Source organism: Vanacampus margaritifer, chromosome 3 (genome assembly GCF_051991255.1).
Source record: "Vanacampus margaritifer isolate UIUO_Vmar chromosome 3, RoL_Vmar_1.0, whole genome shotgun sequence".
NCBI lineage: Eukaryota > Metazoa > Chordata > Actinopteri > Syngnathiformes > Syngnathidae > Vanacampus > Vanacampus margaritifer.
Window position 1 is genome coordinate 6,156,468 of NC_135434.1, and position 15,321 is coordinate 6,171,788.

The following is a 15,321-nucleotide window of genomic DNA, read 5'->3' on the forward strand; positions in this document are numbered from 1 at the left end:
CGGACAGTAAACTGCAGTTTACCTTTGGTCTTGCGCCTATTTAACAGCTAGCTGGTTTTTAATTTAAATTAATCAGTCTGTACTCTACTGTCACTATTTGGTGAACACCATTTTCCTTTTGTATCACACGTGGCCGGTTAGCTCAGTTGGTTAGAGCGTGGTGCTAATAACGCCAAGGTCGCGGGTTCGATACCCGTACGGGCCACTCTTTTACGCAGAATACTTCCGCTTGGGACTTCCTTGTTCTGCTGAGTGTGAAATCTTCTATATTGAATGACGGACGACACATAACTATACAAGTTAATAACATCTTCTGCTGTCTTGTGAAAGAGCACATTGTTGTTTAGTTTTACCGAAGAATAGGGATAAAAAAAATAATAGATTAAAAATAACATTTGCGGCATAAAACAATTTTAGAGCGGTATTAAAGTTGAATGGTATAATTTCCTGCTGCACACCTGAGAAATAGGACGTCTCATCATTGCACTCTAAAATGCCACGGCACAGTAGCTAGGAAGCACTGGGCTAATAAGAGGCAAGTAAGGGCAAGATAGCATGTTTTCTTGTTTTGCTAACACTCACTGTAATGTTTTGACCAAGTGCATTTGAATGAGGTCCGTGTCCAAAAGCAAAAGACTCACCACCCTCTTGAGCAAGGGACAAATCTACCAAATAGCTCCCTGTGTTGTGAGAAGCTGCCATACCTCCAATGAGTCTCTAGGTGAGTTGAATTTGTCATATTTTGACTTTCTATTTACAAGAAGCCGTGGATTGTGCTTGCTAATACAGTAGCTAACTATTTAGCAAACAATGACTAGTTTCAACATTACAAGTATTTGAGCATGTAAACATAACCTAAAGAAAGTAGTAAACTGTTAGGTAGTCTATATATGGCTCTGCTAGCTAGCAACCAATGTTAGCTAAGTCCTTTTCATAATTATTTACTCATTCACTGCCATAAATTCATTAAAAAAAAGATTGTTAAAGATTAGGAGCAAGAAGCGATTTTTTTTTTTAAAATTGTAATTAATCGCATGACTTCACTAGTTAACTCACGATTAATCACAAATTTGATATCTGTTCTAAATGTACAATAAAAAAATCTAGGTACAATAAAAAAATCTAGGTTTTCATACTCTTGTTAACAAAAATGGGGGAAAAAAATGTTAAACTAATCGAAATAGTTAAAATGAATTTTTGACGTTTATAGCCGTCAACGGCAGTGAATGAATTAAAAAAAAAAAGGAAAGAAAATATTATTAAACATTTTGAGCGTCAGGCGATTAAAGTTTTTAATCGTATTTAATCTCATGACTTCACTAGTTAACTCGTAACTAAATTCGTTAGTAACTAAATTTCATATCTGTTCTAAATGTAGAATAAAAAAATTCTAGGTTTTCATATTCTTGTTAACAAAAGTGGAAAAAAATATTAAACTAATAGAAATAGTTGAAATTAATTTTTGACGTTTGTAGCCATCATTACCTGTAAATGAGTTAAGGTGCGATGAGAGACGTAAAACTTGACCCCCCCCCCCCCCCCCACCCCCTTGAAGCAAAATTACTGCATTCATTGCTACTAAGTAAACAGTCTGGCTTGAGGAAGCCATCCCGAACGTCTGTCACCCTCCAGACGCCCCCGCACTAACAACCAGTATCAATAATGCATCAGCTCTCCTCATCTCATTCCCATTCATCCTACTTTTAAAACGGAGTGATGGATGGGTTGCTCAGTAGCGCTGCAAGCTTCGAGTCTGCGCAGTAACTTGTGGAGCATTTTAGCGATGGAGGCTTTTGTCTCTTTTCCAGCTGTCTGCACTTTTGTACGAGCTGCAGACAGGAAGTGTGTGTGTGTGTGTGTGGGGGGGGTGTTCATGGGAAAATGTGATGGCCGTGTAGTGGTGAAACGCACCATTGTGCTCATGTGTGTGGTACCCCCCCCCCCCCCCCCCCCCCACTTTAATGTGCATCCAGGTTTATTCTCTGATGACAGGGTGTCACCATCACTTGTCAGCCACCTTTGAGGTGGTTCTGTTTAACCAGCTGTGCCACCTTAACTCATTCACTGCCATTGACGGCTATAAACGTCCAAAATTCATTTGAACTATTTCTATTAGTTTAACATTTTTTCCACTTTCGTTAACAATAGTATGAAAACCTAGATTTTTTTTTATTGTACATCTAGAACAGATATGAAATTTGTGATTAATCGCGAGTTAACTCGTGAAGCCATGCGATTAATTACGATTAAAAACTTTAATCGCCTGACGCCCCTAATTATTAATAATCTTTTCTTTTTTTTATTCATTCACTGCCATTAACGGCTATAAACGTCAAAAAAATCATTTTAACTATTTCTATTAGTTAAACATTTTTTCCCACTTTTGTTAACAAGAGTATGAAAACCTAAACATTTTTTATTGTACATTTAGAACAGATGTAAAATTTGTGATTAATTGTGAGTTAACTAGTGAAGTCATGCGATTAATTACAATAAAGAATTTTAATCGGCTCTTGCTTTTAATTTTTAATAATCTTAAAAAAATTAAAATAATTATGGCAGTAATTAATGAAGGCTCCTCTCTATTTGTTTCTCCAATTTAGCGTTTTGTCAGGATCCGTACTGCTCAGCGCGTATGGCTGACAGCTCATTTAGATCCTACCTTTAACTAAGCAAAACATGTTATCTGCTCCAGCAGCCTCAACTTGTGTTTGGTTCACTCGTTTCACAGTTTTTCCTCAGCTGAGTCACAGATGCACTGAGTGTGATGAAAGCTGCTCTTTCCATCTTGACACGCACGAATATGTGCTCTCCACGTGTCAATTGGAAAGATGAGTGATGACAATGTGGACAATGCACTCTACATTTACATTTACAAAGGCAGAAATGCATGGTCATAATTCCCACAATAGATGTCGCTGGGTTTTCGTTTCATTACTTTCCAATGAAAGGTTGGTGTTATGTCACAATTATTAACAGCTGTTACAAAATTGAGTTGAAAAATTCATCTGTCAGAATGTGTGACTGCAGGATTCAAAGATTCTGGCCTCCAGGGAGGGTCACCATTTTTAACAGCTGTATCAAAATTGCGTTACAAAATTCAGCTGTCAGAATATGTGACTGCAGATTGAAATTTTTAGCAGTTGTTTCACATTTTATTTGAAAAATTCAGCTGTCAAAATGTGACTTTGGGTTTTTAGGGCATCGGGGCTTCAAAGTATGGTTTTGGGGGAGAGTTTAGACTCCATACAGTGTCATAATTATTAACAGCTGTTACAAAATTTAGTTGAAAACTTCAACTGTCAGAATGTGTGACCAGATTCAAAGAGGTCAGCGTTTCAAAGTAGAGTTTCAAGGGATTTTTTTTCTGGCCTCCAAGGAGGGTCACAATTTTCAACAGCTGTAACAAAATTGCGTTGAAAAATACAGCTGTCAAAATATATGACTGCAGATGGAAATGTTTAGCAGTTGTTTCAAATTTTTGTTGAAAAATTCATCCGTCAAAGTGTGACTTCGGGTTTTAAGGGCATCAGGGCTTCAAAGTAGGGTTTCGGGGGAGAGTTTAGACTCCATACAGTGTCACAATTATTAACAGCTGTAGCAAAATTGGGTTGAAAAATTCAAGTGTCAGAATGTGTGACCGCGTGATTCAAAGAGGTCAGGGCTTCAAAGTAGAGTTTCAAGGGATTTTTTTCTGGCCTCCAGGGAGGTTTACAATTTTTAACAGCTGTAACAAAATTGCGTTGAAAAATACAGCTGTTAGAATATGTGACTGCAGATGGAAATTTTTAGCAGTTGTTTCAAATTATAGTTGAAAAATTCAGCCGTCAAAATGTGACTTCGGGTTTTAAGGGCATCAGGGCTTCAAAGTATTGTTTCGGGGGAGAGTTTGGACTCCATACAGTGTCATAATTATTAACAGCTGTTACAAAATTGAGTTGAAAAATTCATCTGTCAGAATGTGTGACTGCAGGATTCAAAGATTCTGGCCTCCAGGGAGGGTCACCATTTTTAACAGCTGTATCAAAATTGCGTTACAAAATTCAGCTGTCAGAATATGTGACTGCAGATTGAAATTTTTAGCAGTTGTTTCACATTTTATTTGAAAAATTCAGCTGTCAAAATGTGACTTTGGGTTTTTAGGGCATCGGGGCTTCAAAGTATGGTTTTGGGGGAGAGTTTAGACTCCATACAGTGTCATAATTATTAACAGCTGTTACAAAATTTAGTTGAAAACTTCAACTGTCAGAATGTGTGACCAGATTCAAAGAGGTCAGCGTTTCAAAGTAGAGTTTCAAGGGATTTTTTTTCTGGCCTCCAAGGAGGGTCACAATTTTCAACAGCTGTAACAAAATTGCGTTGAAAAATACAGCTGTCAAAATATATGACTGCAGATGGAAATGTTTAGCAGTTGTTTCAAATTTTTGTTGAAAAATTCATCCGTCAAAGTGTGACTTCGGGTTTTAAGGGCATCAGGGCTTCAAAGTAGGGTTTCGGGGGAGAGTTTAGACTCCATACAGTGTCACAATTATTAACAGCTGTAGCAAAATTGGGTTGAAAAATTCAAGTGTCAGAATGTGTGACCGCGTGATTCAAAGAGGTCAGGGCTTCAAAGTAGAGTTTCAAGGGATTTTTTTCTGGCCTCCAGGGAGGTTTACAATTTTTAACAGCTGTAACAAAATTGCGTTGAAAAATACAGCTGTTAGAATATGTGACTGCAGATGGAAATTTTTAGCAGTTGTTTCAAATTATAGTTGAAAAATTCAGCCGTCAAAATGTGACTTCGGGTTTTAAGGGCATCAGGGCTTCAAAGTATTGTTTCGGGGGAGAGTTTGGACTCCATACAGTGTCATAATTATTAACAGCTGTTACAAAATTTAGTTGAAAAATTCAACTGTCAGAATGTGTGACCAGATTCAAAGAGGTCAGGGTTTCAAAGTAGAGTTTCAAGGGATTTTTTTCTGGCCTCCAAGGAGGGTCACAATTTTCAACAGCTGTAACAAAATTGCGTTGAAAAATACAGCTGTCAAAATATATGACTACAGATGGAAATGTTTAGCAGTTGTTTCAAATTTTTGTTGAAAAATTCATCCGTCAAAGTGTGACTTCGGGTTTTAAGGGCATCAGGGCTTCAAAGTAGGGTTTCGGGGAAGAGTTTAGACTCCATACAGTGTCACAATTATTAACAGCTGTAGCAAAATTGGGTTGAAAAATTCAAGTGTCAGAATGTGTGACCGCGTGATTCAAAGAGGTCAGGGCTTCAAAGTAGAGTTTCAAGGGATTTTTTTCTGGCCTCCAGGGAGGGTCAAAAATTTTAACAGCTGTAACAAAATTGCGTTGAAAAATACAGCTGTTAGAATATGTGACTGCAGTGTCACAATTATTAACAACTGTTACATAATTGAGTTGAACTATTTAACTGGCCAAACTGCAGGTTTTAAAGAAGTCAGGGCTTCAAAGTAGAGTTTCAAATGACTTTTTTTTTGTCTTCCAGGGAGGGTCACAATTTTTGACAGCTGTAACAAAACTGATTTGAAAAATTCAGCTGTCAGAATATTTGTCCTCGGGTTTTCGAAGCTTCAGGGCTACAAAGTAGTGTTTCAAGGGAGAGCTAGTTTTTTAATTTTTATTAGGTAGGGTCATGATTTTTAACAGCTGTTATGAAATTGAGTTGAAATATTCAACCTTCAGAATGTGTGACCTCAGTTTTAAAAGTTACCTCTCTGAAAGCTAATGACATTGCTTGTATGAGCAATCACAGAGCGCATGTAAATGTCACTTGGAGTTTGTCACTGCTACTGACATCAGATCGGCTTAGAATACATGATCAGCAACTCAAGCAATCAGATTTTCTTCAGGTCGATGGACATCCTGCATAAAATTACTCTTGGAGTTAAAAATTAATCACACATTTTCAGTGCGTGTCTTCAATGATAATACAGTGTGTGCTTCTGTAGGACACTGACAAAATTCACAGCCTTTTTAAGCCTCCATTAATATGTCACACCATGTGACGATAATGAATTGATCGTTCCTGACAGTGATGTTCAATCAAACATCCGTCATCAACTGTGGCTGCACTAAATGAATTCAATTATGCGTCTCCTGTCTACACTTATTGCACTTCTGGCCTGTTAAGATCAGTTTTAGGGCTCACCAAAAATACTTTAGCATTTTTGGAGAGGGACTTGGAAGCATTTGTTGACAAAAAAGGGAGAAAGGCACATTTAACATATTTCCTTCAAATGTGTGAAATAATCCCCAACTCATACTTTTTGGCATCATATTAAGACTTTATTATTATTAGAGCGAACACTTTTCTTGGAAAATGTTTTCCTTTGGTCTTGCTATGTCACTGTGGTTTCTCAGGTCATCTCCATTTCATTAATGGAAACATGATTTTAACTTATATTATGCAGTTTGAGCAACCCTGTCTCCCGAGGTCCTTTGCGGCATGTGTTAATAGCCTGGATCGGCGTTCTCTGCTTTTTCCAATCATTTTTTATGGTCCATGCTTCCCTCGCCATAATTTACCAACCAGCACCCGCACAGAAAAACACGACAGTCAAAGCAACCTTGCTTCTTTGTCGCCTTTCTTATGAGCAGTGTTTGCTCCAAGCCATCTTTGAGTACGATTTTGTGAAGAAACATTGCAAAGCAACGGCGAAATGAAATGAAACAAGAAAGGCCAGATGCTGAGGAGCAGTATTATGCATTTATGAGCAGAGCTTTACATCCCCGCGCAATTTCATTTCACATCTCATTTGCTTCTTCAGGCGGCGGTTGCGCTTTGCTTTATACATGGAAGGTGCTTCTCAATCAAATGCTGTAAATTACATAGCAGCTTCCACAAAGCGGGCATTCCACTGCATAAAGCTTCAGCTATATTTTGCATTCATGCGTCTAAGCATTCAATGAAAAAAAGACTAATGACTAAAGAACAGTCAAAAGAACGGATTATTTTTTAATCTCCATGGGGAAATTCTGTTTCTGAAATTCAAAGTGGTATAAAATTGGTTGTTTTTAAATATAGCCCTTGTACATCCACACTAATATCATTTGATCGTTGGGGATTCCTGATTGTACGAGTTGCTTTTGAAACGTTATCCAGCCATCTATTTTCTAGACCACTTCTCACAATTCTGTTGTTCTGGAGTTTAGCTTTTTCACTTCCCTTCTCGGAGATAACGAAGCAAATGTGCTGCGTCACGTGTATGACGTCACGTGTGTGTTTGTGAGCTTGAAGCCCGGAAGAACAAAATAATTGTGAGAATGTCACACACGTGATGGGAGAATTGCTCTATAGGAAGGATATAATTTAGCTTCCTGTTGTCAGGTTCAGTCAACCTAGAACATTTAATAAACAAAAAACAAGGAAGGAAGACGAGAGACTTAGATTATTTTTGCTCGCGAGGAGAACGGACAGAGATGCGCACAGTTACAATCTCCTACCACTCTGAAGCAGACCGAGCCCTTTAAAAAAACAAACAATTTTTTTTATTTTATTTAAATTATTTTATACTGTCTTGCCTTTGTTTGTGTGTGCCTTTTAATGGGCGTGCTGGTCATGTAATACACGATTTAGCCACTTAGGGGCGGTGTGGTTCCACGCGTTCTGATACACTGTTAAGTTTTAGCCACATTAGAGAGTAGAAGGAAAAAGTCACGATCAAGTCATTCCAATAAAAGTTGTTTTTTTTTGCAGCGTAGGAAGAGCATATGTCGGTGAGTAATGTTAAGATGCTTCTTTGTAAACATTCCTGAAGCGTTTTGTATGGATAGCCGTTCTTTTGAGTGATAAAAGTGCCGCGCTAGTTAGCATTAGCGAGTCAGACTGGCGTATATCATGACCATTCTTTGCACAATCTCTAAATTGAAGCAGAAATCCTCGTCAATCAAATCCTTTTGAATCAAAAATTGTTCTGAAAATCGAATCGCAGACCCAAAAATCGGAAACGAATCAAATCGTGAGACATTATTTTAGCGTATGTGTTCAAAAATCGGAGACAGTCAAAGATTCCAACCCCTAATTTATACTATCCCTCGGCATTATAAATTACTGTAATTTGTGAAAAAAAAGGTCATATGTTCTCCTGAAAGGTTTGTTCCCGCCATCCACTCAATGTAAAGCTCTGTGCTAGTGCTGAGTTTACTGTCTGTACTTCGCCGAACAACATACACACTACAAAGTCATGATGTAACACAAGTGCCTGTCAGCATGCTTGCGTGTCAGTGAGCCGTGACACACCATGACAGAGTAGCTTGGAAGACTGTGACGAGCTTCCAGACAACATGCTGAATGTGCAACTCGTCTTCGGTAGTGCAGCACTAATCAAGGAAAACACCATTTTTGCAGGTTAATCATCAATTTTATCGTTGGAGCCAAAAATTCAGTAGAAGACAACAGCGAATATGCAACAAACGGTAAAAAGGGATCCATTGCGAGTAAACCTGCCCAAGAAATGTGGTCTCATTAATTAATGACAGTGTGTTCAATCTGTCTTTTTGTCAGGCTGTGTGATGTGAATACGAGCTGACGAAGCAGCGTATAATTCACATTTGTGCTTTCAACACAAGCAGAACTAATTAGCAGTGAGGGACTCGAGATATGTTTCAATTGGTGACAGCCTTTAATTACATTAATTGTCTATTTAGTGTGCTGCACTGACACACCCGCTTTCATATGCTATAATATGGAAATGTGTCCCGCTTCAGTGTTATGAAAATTATTTGTCCTTTCGCCAAACCTTATTTAGAATTAGGAATTTTGAGCAACCTTAGAGTCAGACTGCTACTTTAAAAAATGATAGACGCAGAATTTTTTTTTTTGCTGCGGTAAAATTGGCTCATTTGAAACTGAACGTAGAATATTCGATTTTTCGAATAGCTACTGCCACCTGTTGGTGAAAAATGAAACTGCACATACCCTTCTTCGACGTCACAGCCGCAGAGAGAAGGCGGGAAATTCAAACCCGAATCCAGACTGAAAACTATTGGCCTTGCCGGAGTACCTATTGTGAAGAGCTAAGGTGTTAATCTACTAATTAAAAAAGGTTTCAGTCATAAATTGTCAAATAAAAAGGCTATTGTAAAGATATTTGGGGGGGGGGGGGTTCCATATGGTAGATCTTCCACTTTATAGCCCTTTTCCACCTTTGCAGTAAGCTAACCCTCAACCATGGCGCGAATATCTGCCCGACCAACGGCGAGCCTTGCTTGTGGCATGTGGAAATATCGTCAAACAAGCACAACACCGAGAAATCAAGTAAGTGCATCACGCGGCAGACGCTAATCTTTGCGTTTAACAGAAATCTTGTCAAGGTCAGCATTGCAGGATCGGACGGTAATCCCGTGCAGCATTTCATCACCGAATTACATTTAGCAAATGACACCGCCAAACACGAATACCTCAGATTCACGTCTACAATTTAAGTTGAATATTATTATAGCAATATTGCCAGAAACTTGCTGGTTAGACTGTTGGCTAATATTTCGACCTCTACCGTGTCATTGGCTGAGAACTGGATGTCATGGTTATTATTAGGGGTGTGCCAAAATATAGATTCTCATAAGAATCACGATTCTCATTTAGTACGATTCAGAATCGATTTTAAATGTCCCAAAATAGATTTCATTTAAATTATTTTACACTGTCTTGCCTTTGTCTGTGTGTGCCTTTTATTTGGAGCGCCGTTCATGTTGTACCCGGTTTGGCCACTGAGTGGCAGTGTGGTTCCACGCGGTCTAATACACTGTTAAATTGTAGCCACATTAGAGAGTAAAAGGAAAAAGTCACGATCAAGTTATTCCAATAAAAGTTTGGTTTTTTTTGCAGCGTGGAGCCGTTCTTTTGAGTGATAAAAGTGCAGCGAGTAGCGTGCTAATTAGCATTAGCGAGCCAGACTGGAGTAGATCATTACAATTCCTTGCATATCTATAGATTGAAGCAAAAATCATTGTCAATCAAATCATTTTGAATAAAAAACGTTCTTAATCGAAAATCAATCGCAGGCTCAAAAATCTGAATCGAATCGAATCGTGAGACATTCAAAGATTCCCACCCCTAGTTATTATGTAAATGACCTATTATTATTATATTGCCTACTCCCGATTAACATTTTTACTTTGTGTTTAATTCCTATGAGAACACGTTGTAATCCGCTTCGATTACTTCTTCATCATTTTTCAGAAGTTACATAACCTCGTGATCGCTAGTCAAAATCCAGTGCACATCATGTTGTGTTTTCTTATATATATCCGAGGTTAAAAAAGAGTCAAAGAGGTTTGGCCCAGGCCGCTGCATCATCCCATCAGCTGTAATCAAATAAACTTTGGCGTGTACAAGTGTGGGCGTGTGCACCATTGAATGGTGACTGCAGATTAAAGAAGATTAAAGATTTAAAAGGCAGCAAAGTACTAGTAGTAGAAGCATCTTCTACTCTGTTGTGTTTGAAACACAATATGTGAAATTAAAAAGTGCCTTTCACCACTCTCACTAAATGAGATTAACCAGAACAGAAAATTAATTGAGGAATACATCAGAAAATATATAAAATTCAATTAACACTGAGCCGTTCACACATTGGTCACAAGATTAGATTAATCTGCAAAAATTCGATTTTTTTTTTAATAACAAATATTCCCCTTTTTCCTCAAATAGTGGCCGTCGAACAGCTCCACCAGGAAAAAGTTCAGCATTTTAGATCATAGATGTTATTGTACCCACATGGGCATTCATTTGATAATTGCTGAGCCCATTTGAACTTTGCTAACCAAAACAGGAGCACCTACCAAAGCACATAAACAATCTCACATGTAACGAGTTCCCTGCATTGCATTAAAAAAATATCTTACATTGTGCGTAGATTGTTCTAGCAAACTGACACATGACTGCTCCACAATGTTGTCAACTTTTCACCCATGCTTTTTCTAAATTTCTTCATAATGGCTTTAAAAAAAATGCATTTGTAATTACAGTTTTACTTGACATAAATAAAATCTTAGTTGTATTATTTCACATTATTTTAACACATGTTCAAGTAGAAGAGCCCGGGTTTGATTGACAGAGTATAGATGTATTAAAGTATTGTTTGCGATTGACTTGGGATCCCCTCTAGCTTTTCCGCAACCCTAATGGGGACAAGGGCTATAGAAAAGGAATGGTTTTGTGGATTTATACATTATTTAGCATTTATATTCTTGTGGTTGTCATTTTCAGTGGTGCTTAACATGAATATTCAAAAGAGCGCTCAGTAGGATGTGCAGGTTTAGCTAATATTGTGGCAGGTGAAAGTATGATTGACTGCACTGCGTATTGGTTCATGCTCTTCAGTTAAATCACATTCAATCCGCATGAGATGTTATTACAGGACATGTGAGAAGGTGAAATGCCAGGAAAGTGTCTTTGCTTTGAGCGTGTGTTCCTTAGCTGTAGCAGATCATAATTTTTAGGGGTGTGCCCAAAAAATCGATTCTCATAAGAATCGCGATTTTTGTTTAGTACGATTCAGAATCGATTTTAAATATTCCCAAAATCGATTTTGTTTAAATTATTTTATACTGTCTTGCCTTTGTCTGTGTGTGCCTTTATTGGGAGCGCTGTTCCTGTTGTACCCGGTTTGGCCACTTAGGGGCAGTGTGGTTCCACGCGGTCTAATACACTGTTAAATTGTAGCCACATTAGAGAGTAGAAGGAAAAAGTCACAATCACGTTATTCCATTAAAAGTTGTTGTTTTTTGCAGTGTGGAGCCGTTCTTTTGAGTGATAAAAGTGCCGCGAGTAGCGCGCTAATTAGCATTAGCGAGTCAGACTGGAGTAGATCATTACAATTCCTTGCACATCTATAGATTGAAGCAAAAATCACCGTCAATCAAATCGTTTTGAATAAAAAATCAATCTTAATCGAAAATCGAATCGCAGACCCAAAAATCGGAATCGAATCAAATCGTGAGACATTATTTTAGTGTATGTGTTCAATGAGCACACAACTTGTATTGAATAGACGGACCAACCAAGCTGACCTTTTATTCCCTTACCTTGTGTGTCCAGTTGTCTTAGTGGGGAGATTGAATTTGAAGCAATCGCGGTCATTAGAGGAGCACATTGAGCGTGTGTGCTCATACATACTGTGCCAGCAGGAGCAGGATGATTAAAAGGAAAAACATGCACGCTGCAAATTCGTCGGTTATTCTTGTCCAATAGAAAAGTCAATAAAGAGCTGTTTCGCTCACATGTTCAAATCCCCCGTCTACTTAAGCCAGGGTGGACTTGCCTCTGGCTGTCAGTAAAATTTCATGTGGTCAGGAGAAAGAAAACAAAGTTTAGATGCGTTATTGCTTATTGATCAAACCATTAATGCGGATCATTTATGCATTCTTAAAAGAAACACAGCACGCAGATGAGATAGCTGCTGGATTGCAAAGGAAAGTCGTTCATGGGACTTTATTCTTTTAATGAGCCTAACTAGCCAAGACATCGTTTATACCTGCACGACTAAGATTTAATAATGTAAATTTAATATTTGATGTGGTTGTTGTTGCTTTATATTGCAATACAATGTTTCCGCGGGTCATTAAAAAGCACAGAATACGATGTCTGGACGCATTAAAAATGTAAATATAATTGTTGTAAAAACATTGTTGTTCATGCTTTATTTCCCATACAACTTTGTGCAAAGGATATTTGTTTATTTAATAGGATCCCCAATTAACTCATTCACTGCCATTGACGGCTATATACGTCAAAAATTCACTTTAACTATTTCTATTAGTTTAACATTTTTCCCACTTTTGTTAACATGAGTATGAAAACCTAGGGGGAAAAAATATTGTACATTTAGAACAGATATCAAATTTGTGATTAATCGTGAGTTAACTCATGAAGTCATGCGATTAATTATGATTTAAAAATGTCATCGCCAGATGCCCCTAGTTTTTAATAAACTTTTCTTTTAAAAAAGGGGGGAAAAAAAGAAAAGATTATTTAAAATATAATAATAAAATTACTTATTTTTTAAAAAAAAAAAAAGAAAGAAGAAAAGATTATCAAAAATTAGGGGCGTCAGGCGATTATTTTTTTTTCGTAATTAATCACATGACTTCACTAGTTAACTCACAATTAATCACAAATTTTATATCTGTTCTAAATGTACAATATTTTTTTCCTAGGTTTTCATACCCTTGTTAACAAAAGTGGAAAAAATGTTAAACTAATAGAAATAGTTCAAATGAATTTTTGATGTCTTTCGCCGTCAATGGCAGTGAATGAGTTAACCATGATTCCCTTGCGGGACTAATGTCTATTCTTCCTGGGGTCCTTACACATGACACAGTTAAATACATAATAAAACATGCAAAGTAATATTTAAAATCATCAACGGTAGTTACAAGGGGGGAAAAAAACTACAATATTCAATTCAAGAATTTCCCACAAAGTGGACAATTAATTACAATTGAAAGAAATCATTAAAACAACCATTTTATATAACACGTATGTATATAACACAATTTAGCAATAATACATGTGTTAAAGAAAAATATATGTATTTTTGGGGACCGGGAACTGGTTTTAATATACAATGAACAAAATGACCTTGCTTCATGCTCCAAAAACCATTTGCTCTGAATTTGAAAAGAAAAACGTACCGTTCCTGTCACCAACGTCCAACATGAAACACTAATGCTCCCTAGTGGCAGAAAATTACCACAACATAAATCTAACTCAGTGTTTCAAATAACTATGAATTACTTACTGTAATATAATGTGCAATTGCAAGTTAACTATAGAAATCATGCAATTACGATTAAAATTTGTAATAAAAAAAATGACAGCCCTAATATATAAACAGCTATTTATGCGTGTGTGTGTGTTGTGTGTGTGTACATGCAGCACAACATGGGTCTTAACTTAATTTTAAATTACAATAAAAATTGTATTAAAAAGCATTAAATTAGATTTCCTGATGTCTGCGGAAATCCTGTAATATGGTGGCTGATTTATATAGTTCCATGGATGCATTGGATGCCGTTTATATTGTGTAGGAGGACTCAATGTTCCATAGCTTGAATAACGCTCCTTCCATTTCCATCATCCCTCAATGATGTCAAGGCCAGGGTGACGTGTCGCATAATGAGAATGTGAAAAGCAAACCGCAAACAAGCCCTTGAACGTGTACGTCATCTCCAGCCGCGCGTCAGATGATCATTCATTTGATCCCGTATGCTACGACCCGCGCGGAGAGACGCGCGCTGAGCGTTAACCGGATTTGTCTATGCGAGGCAGAAGTGTTAATGGCGGGCTATGATGAACAAGCAGCAAAGTCCGATGATGTGATCGTGCACATTGCAGCAGTGCAGCATTCCGAAAAAGAGAAAGCGCTGCACTTCGTGTGCTGCTGCGTGTGGGTGAGAACGTTCACTAAAGCTTGGCCTATTTGAAGAGTGGAGCACATCCAGACATAGAACAGTGAAAGAGTGAAACAAGATACACTTGAAGGGAAGTGGGCACCGCCATCAAATATGTCTTCCAAAATCATTCTGGTGGAAAATGTTTTTTTTTTTTGTTAAAGCACATCAAATGATTTCACGTAAGTCTCTCATTTACATGGCTTTCAAACATATAATCCGGATTGAATCCAGATTGATTCCACCTGAGAGCCTCTTGCGAAATATAAATATTAGGGGTGTAAGAAAAAATCGATTCGGCAATATATCGCGATTTTACAGCGCGAAACTTTCGAATCGATTTGATATGCGGCCGAATCGATTTTTAACCCTGGAGAACCCACGGGGTCAAATTTGGCCCCTATAAATTCTGATACTCAAATAACAAAGACCTTTTTTTTTTCTTTTTTTTTTTACAAATTTAACTTCAAAAGTTCAGAGTGCCACTTCTGACCCCTGCATGGGGCCATCTAGTGGATGAATATTGCACTGACATGAGCCAGAGTGGTGGTGATGACAAGATGGCTGAAATGCAACAAATAAAATAAAAAAAATTATATTGTTTGATTTGATTGATTATTTTCTTAAATTCTAAATAGTTTACTGACAGTTTTTGTTATTCTGATTTTTCGAAATGATACCCCCTAAATCCCAAAGGGTCAAATTTCGCCCTAATCCTAAATTAGGGAATACATTGAAAAAAACATTGAAAAAACATATATTTTGGTGTTCAGTGAATTTATAGCAGTCGTTTAATGTATAATTCATAATTTTCCAAAGAAGAAAAGAGTTCTTGGGTTCTCCAGGGTTAAACATCATTTTTTTTAATGGGAATATTCAACAAAACATCTTACTTAGGGTTAGGATTCACACATTAAG

At 37.4% G+C, this 15,321-nt stretch overlaps 1 protein-coding gene and 1 non-coding gene across 2 annotated transcripts in view; both read left to right on the forward strand.

Annotated features, from left to right (window-relative positions):
• The first annotated feature begins 131 nt into the window (after positions 1-131).
• trnai-aau (transfer RNA isoleucine (anticodon AAU)) lies at positions 132-205 on the forward strand. Its single transcript has one exon. It is a non-coding gene; the product is annotated as a tRNA-Ile (tRNA).
• Positions 206-617: 412 nt separating this feature from the next.
• Positions 618-15,321, forward strand: part of mctp1a (multiple C2 domains, transmembrane 1a) — a 119,355-nt gene continuing 104,651 nt past the window's right edge. The window contains exon 1 of the mRNA XM_077560874.1: positions 618-721. The gene's annotated coding sequence lies outside the window, so the exon portion shown is untranslated. The remainder of the gene's footprint in view (positions 722-15,321) is intronic.